This window comes from Pristiophorus japonicus, chromosome 23 (genome assembly GCF_044704955.1).
Source record: "Pristiophorus japonicus isolate sPriJap1 chromosome 23, sPriJap1.hap1, whole genome shotgun sequence".
In the NCBI taxonomy this organism is placed as follows: domain Eukaryota; kingdom Metazoa; phylum Chordata; class Chondrichthyes; family Pristiophoridae; genus Pristiophorus; species Pristiophorus japonicus.
Window position 1 is genome coordinate 50,756,036 of NC_091999.1, and position 6,272 is coordinate 50,762,307.

Consider the following 6,272-nt stretch of genomic DNA (forward strand, 5'->3'; position numbering starts at 1 on the left):
TACAGGACCATAATTAGTGGGATTATAATCAGGAGGGTCAAACATACTGCACCCGGGGAAGTAGGTGCAGATTTCAATAACATCTTTGAATGGTGGTGGAGGGATATCTCCAGAGATAGACCCACCAACACGGCCCCATCCACTACTTTAGCAACAGTGAGCACTACCAGGGCCTCGACCATCACACCCCTAGCGCCACAAACCTGTCCAACAGTGAACACTGGGGCAAAAGAGAAATTGATAAGGCAGACCAAGGATAAGATATACTTCAGGGTATGTCAGCGAATAATTACTGTATTCATTAATTTCTGCAATATAACTATCCCCAACATCTGCGGGTTAAACAGTAAAAGCCCGTATAGAAACCTAACCCTGTGAGCACTTAAAGGCCTTGGATCAAAAGCCATGAAGTTTATTGTGGAAAGAGGGTCAAGTAAAAAACGGGACTGGGGAAAAAGAGGGATACTAGAGAAGGTACATGGTACACAGGATACGCGGCGGGATACACTGCAGGATACACGGCGGGATACGCGGCGGGATACGTGGCGGGAGTTGCGACAATATAGACCTACACCCAATAGATGAGTGAGTTAATGCCCGAACATAAATCTTGCAGGGATTGCTGGAAAGGGATGAGGATAATGAAAAGTTATAGGTGCAACTGGGTAGTGGCGCAGAAAGGGAATTATTACATGGCCCAAACATTGCGAGACCACGCCAGAACTATAAATGAATAGAGCAGAGTGGAACTTAAGTAAAACCATACCGACAAAACTAGTATGTACAGAATATGGAACATGTTTGCTCAATGGACTACAACATGACATAGAGTAGCTTCAGAATAGAAAGGTGCCGGATTGGATAACACTCGATATATTTACCAACTGGACCTTAGACAAAAAGCCCTGCTGTGTAACCGGACATTTAAATAGATTTTTTATTTTTTATTGATGTGACAAGGCGAGATTCTCTACACCAAACAATGTAGGAGAAATAAGGAATCAAACTCGCGTGCGGTACGATGACAAACCAGAAATGTAATTGAAGAGAACAACAGTACTAAGAGTCTCAGCCATATATAGATTGTTATAAAAATAACTAAGTTGCTTTATTTCGAGATCCACTACGAATGATCAAAGATGACTGTGGATATAACCAAGTGGACGGGTGCACCTTGAGTATCATCCCGCTAACAAATTACTACTAATTTATCACTGTTCCACGAGGATATGGTCTTAATGTGTGAGCACCACGGCAACTGAAATGAAGAAAGGAACAACTCATGCACCATTATGGATATTTACTTCTGCTTCACTCCACTTGATGAGACAGATATAAACGTGTTTATTATAACCCCTGAGATAAAGGAGGAATGATCGATGGGACAATGATGGACATTACCTGAGGAGGTTATACGAAGGCCATCGGGCCACAAGGAAAATCGATACTCGAACTGAAAGAGAAACAAACTCGACTGAAGTGGACACCATTCGACAACATAGAGGATATTCCAGGCGGGGCAGAAATTCGGCAGAATAGAGAAGACCCCAAGTGGAGGAAAGATAGAAGAAGCAGAGGATACCCCAGGCGGGACATAACTCGAACACCGAGAAAATGTTGGCTAGAAAGGACTTTGCTGGATTCAATGTATGGTTGTAGTGGAAGGGTACTCACCTTGATAGTATTATCCTTTTAAAAGCTGCAACCGACATAAGAGGCAGGCCCTAGCCCGTACTATAGTTAAAACATTGAAGAAAGGGAAATCAGACAATCCGGCAGAAAGGACTTACATCGTATGGATGGGGAAGCCAACAGATAGCTCCAGGAGCTCGGGAAGTCGCACTACCCAAGTGAAAGGACAACCCTGGAAGCTCACCCATGTGGAATTAATTGTGAAATGGCCTATCTTGGGCATATAGCCAAGGGCCATTAAGGGGAATTGTAAGGGATAAATAGTTAGGTTGTAGATAGGGGTCAGAATTATGCTGAAGGTTGTGAACTTATCAATTGCCTATGTATGTAACACTTGCTTATAAAGGTATAACACACTTATACTTATACGCATTATATTATACCTTAACCTTAGTAACACTGAAACAGCCAACAGCAGTTTTGTTTAAAGGTCCCTGAGACGAGATAAAGAAGCCAGGACAACCACAGCAGGCATCGGATAGACTGAGGTAGAGGGCAAAATGGAACAAAACAAAGATGAGAGATGGGCAGTTGCATGTACCACTCAGAGCCCGTCTAATAAGAGTCAACAAATCAATGTAACTTCGCTAATAGCAATAGACCGATCGATGATTTTGTAGGAGGTTAGCTCCTCTCCAACACCTGTATAAAGAATGCTTGAAAACGCTTCTATTTCAGAGGTTCCAAGACTGAACCTTTCCGTGCATTGCTCGTAATAAAACCGATAAACCTGAGGTTTTGTTTGTTTACTTCCTTGGTCGTTATACAGTGGCAAGCTGGGTGAAGTGTAGATTAGCTATATCAGTTACTCCATCCCGAGGGAGAGAAGTTTCCTTTTAGCCCAACGGATGGGCAGGTGTCGATTAACTACATCGGTTAGTCCACCTTGAAGGAGAGAAGCCTCCTTTGTACCCCAACACCTCCCCTCCTCACCCCTCGCCTCTCCTCTCCTCTCTCCTCACGTCTCTCCTATGCTGATCTCCTCTCCTCTCCCCTACCTTCTCCCCTCCTCTAATCTATTCTCCTCTCCTACCCTCGCCCCTACCCTCTCCTCTCCTCTCCCCAGTCCTCTCCGCTAATCCCCTTCCCTCTTCACTCCGCTTTCCTCTCCTCTCCTCTCCTCTCATCATATCAACTCTCCGTTCCTCTACTCTTCCCTGCACTGCTTTCTTCTCCCCTCTCCTCCCCTACACTCTCGTCCCCTCCCTGTTCATCTCTACCCTCCTCTGTCCCTTCATCACTATTTTCCTCCCCTCTCCACTACTCTCCTCCTCTCGCCTCTCCTCTCCACCACACTCCTCTCCTATCGCCTCTGCTCACATCCTTATCCTTTCATCTTCTCTCTTCCTCTCCCCTCTCCTCCACTATCCTCTCCACTCGGCTCATCCCTTCTCCCATCTCCTCCTCTCTCCTCTCCACTTCTCTCCTCACCTGTCTTCCCGTCCTCTCCCCGCTCCTCTCCCTCTCCGCAACTCTCCTCCCTATTCCGCTGTGCTCCTCAAATCTCTTGTGCCCTCATTTTCTCCCCTCTCGCCTACTTTCTCCACGCCTCTACTCCATTCTCACATAGCCCTGACCTTTTTCTCCTCCCCTTTTCTCTGCTCCATTCTCCTCTCATCTCCTCTCCTCTGCTCTCTCATCTTGACTCATCTCCTCTCCTCTCCTCCCCTATCTTCACCTATCCCCTCCTCTTCTCTCCCCTGTTTTTAAGTCGCTTCTCTCTCCACTCTCCTCTCTCCGCTCCACTCCTCTCCACTCCAATCATCTCGAATCCTCTCCCCTAAATGTTCCCCTCTTCTCCTCTCCCCTCCTCCTCACCTCTTCTCCCCTTTCATTTCAACTCCTCTCGTCACTTGTGTCCTCTGATGTTCTCCCCTCTCTTCTCCTTCCCGCTCCACTTTTTCCCTCTGCTCTCCCCTACCCTATCACCTCCTTTCTTCTCAAATCCTCTCCTCCCCCTTCTACCCTCTCCTCCCCTCCTCTCTCCTTTCGTCTACCCTCTTTTCATCTCCTCCTCTCATTCACTATCTTCTCTCTCCTCTTCTCTGCTCTAACTTCATCACCCCTCTTTTCCATTCACCTCAAATCAGCTCTCCGCTACCCACTCTTCTATCCTCTCCTGCCCTCTCTTCTACTCTCCTCTCTTGTCCCCTCTCTTGTCCCCTCCTCTCCTCTAATCTACTAACCTCCTCACTCCACTCTGCTTTCTTATTTTCTCTTTACTCCTCTCATTTCCTCTACTCTCCTCTCCGTTGCTCGACTCTCCACAGCTCTGCTCTCCTCCACTCTCCTCTCCACTTCCCCTCTCTTCTCCGAATCTCTCCCCTCCATTTTCATCTCTTCGTGCCCCTGCTCTCCCCACTCTCTTCCTCTCCTCTCCTCTGATGGTCTTTCCTCTGCTCTCCCGCCACCCTTCCCCTCTCCTCTGCTCTACTCTCCTTCCCTCGCATCCTCTCTCCACTCTCCACTTCTCTCCATTCCTCCCTTCTCCACTCTGCTCCTCTCCTCCACTCCACGCTCCTCTCATCTCTCTTCTCTCTCCTACCTTCTCCTCATCTCTACTCCACTCTGCTCTCCTACCATCTCCCCTACACTCTCATCTCCACTCCCCTCTCCTTTCCTCTCATCCCTCTCCCCTCCCCTTCCCTCTCCCCACCTCTATTTCACTTTCCTCTCCTACCATCTCCCCTACACTATCATCTTAATTCCCCTCCTCTCCTCTCTTCCCCTCTCCTATCTTCTCCTCTCCTTTCTTTTCTCGTCTCTTGTCCTCTCTTTCCTCTTATCAACTCTCCTCTCCGTTCCTCTACTCGTCTCTGACTGTTCTCCTCTGCCCTCCTCTCTACTTCCTCTCTCATCTATCCTATCCTCCACTTACCTCTCCTCCCCTTCCTACTCATCTTCTCTCTTTCCTCCTCCCACCCTCTCCTCTCACCTCCTATCCTCTACTCTGATCTGCTGTCTTCTCCACTCCACTCATCTCCTCCCCTCACCTCTGCTCTCCTATTCCCCTCCTCTCCTCTCCTCCACACTCATCTCCTCTCGTCTACTCCCCTCCCGCCTCCTGGCCTCTCTCTTCTCCCCTCTTTACCTCTCTGCTCCTTTCATCTCCATTCCTCACCTCCAGTCTCTCCATTCCCTGTACTGAGGAAAATAAACCATAGAAACATAGAAACATAGAAAATAGGTGCAGAAGCAGGCCATTCAGCCCTTCTAGCCTGCACCGTCATTCAATGAGTTCGTGGCTGAACATGAAACTTCAGTACCCCCTTCCTGCTTTCTCACCATATCCCTTGATCCCCCGAGTAGTAAGGACTTCATCTAACTCCATTTTGAATATATTTAGTGAATTGGCCTCAACTACTTTCTGTGGTAGAGAATTCCACAGGTTCACCACTCTCTGGGTGAAGAAGTTTCTCCTCATCTCGGTCCTAAATGGCTTACCCCTTATCCTCAGACTGTGACCCCTGGTTCTGGACTTCCCCAACATTGGGAACATTCTTCCTGCATCTAACCTGTCTAAACCCGTCAGAATTTTAAACGTTTCTATGAGGTCCCCTCTTATTCTTCTGAACTCCAGTAAATACAAGCCCAGTTGATCCAGTCTTTCTTGATAGGTCAGTACCACCATCCCGGGAATCAGTCTGGTGAATCTTCGTTGCACTCCCTCAATAGCAAGAATGTCCTTCCTCAAGTTAGGAGACCAAAACTGTACACAATACTCCAGGTATGGCCTCACCAAGGCCCTGTACAACTGTACCAACACCTCCCTGCCCCTGTACTCCAATCCCCTCGCTATGAAGGCCAACGTGCCATTTGTTTACTTAACCGCCTGCTGTACCTGCATGCCAACCTTCAATGACTGATGTACCATGACACCCAGGTCTCGTTGCACCTTCCCTTTTCCTAATCTGTCACCATTCAGATAATAGTCTGTCTCTCTGTTTTTACCACCAAAGTGGATAACCTCACATGTATCCCCATTATACTTCATCTGCCATGCATTTGCCCACTCACCTAACCTATCCAAGTCACTCTGCAGCCTCATAGCATCCTCCTCGCAGCTCACACTGCCACCCAACTTAGTGTCATCCGCAAATTTGGAGATACTACATATAATCCCCTCGTCTAAATCATTAATGTACAATGGAAACAGTTGAGGCCCCAGCACAGAACCTTGCGGTACCCCACTAGTCACTGCCTGCCATTCTGAAAAGTACCCATTTACTCCTACTCTTTGCTTCCTGTCTGACAACCAGTTCTCAATCCACGTCAGCACACGACCCCCAATCCCATGTGCTTTAACTTTGCACATTAATCTCTTGCGTGACCTTGTCGAAAGCCTTCTGAAAGTCCAAATATACAACAGCAACTGGTTCTCCTTTGTCTACTTTACTGGAAACATCCTCAAAAAATTCCAGAAGATTTGTCAAGCATGATTTCCCTTTCACAAATCCATGCTGACTTGGACCTATCATGTCACCATTTTCCAAATGCGCTGCTATGTCATTCTTAATAATTGATTCCATCATTTTACCCACTACTGAGGTCAGGCTGACCGGTCTATAATTCCCTGTTTT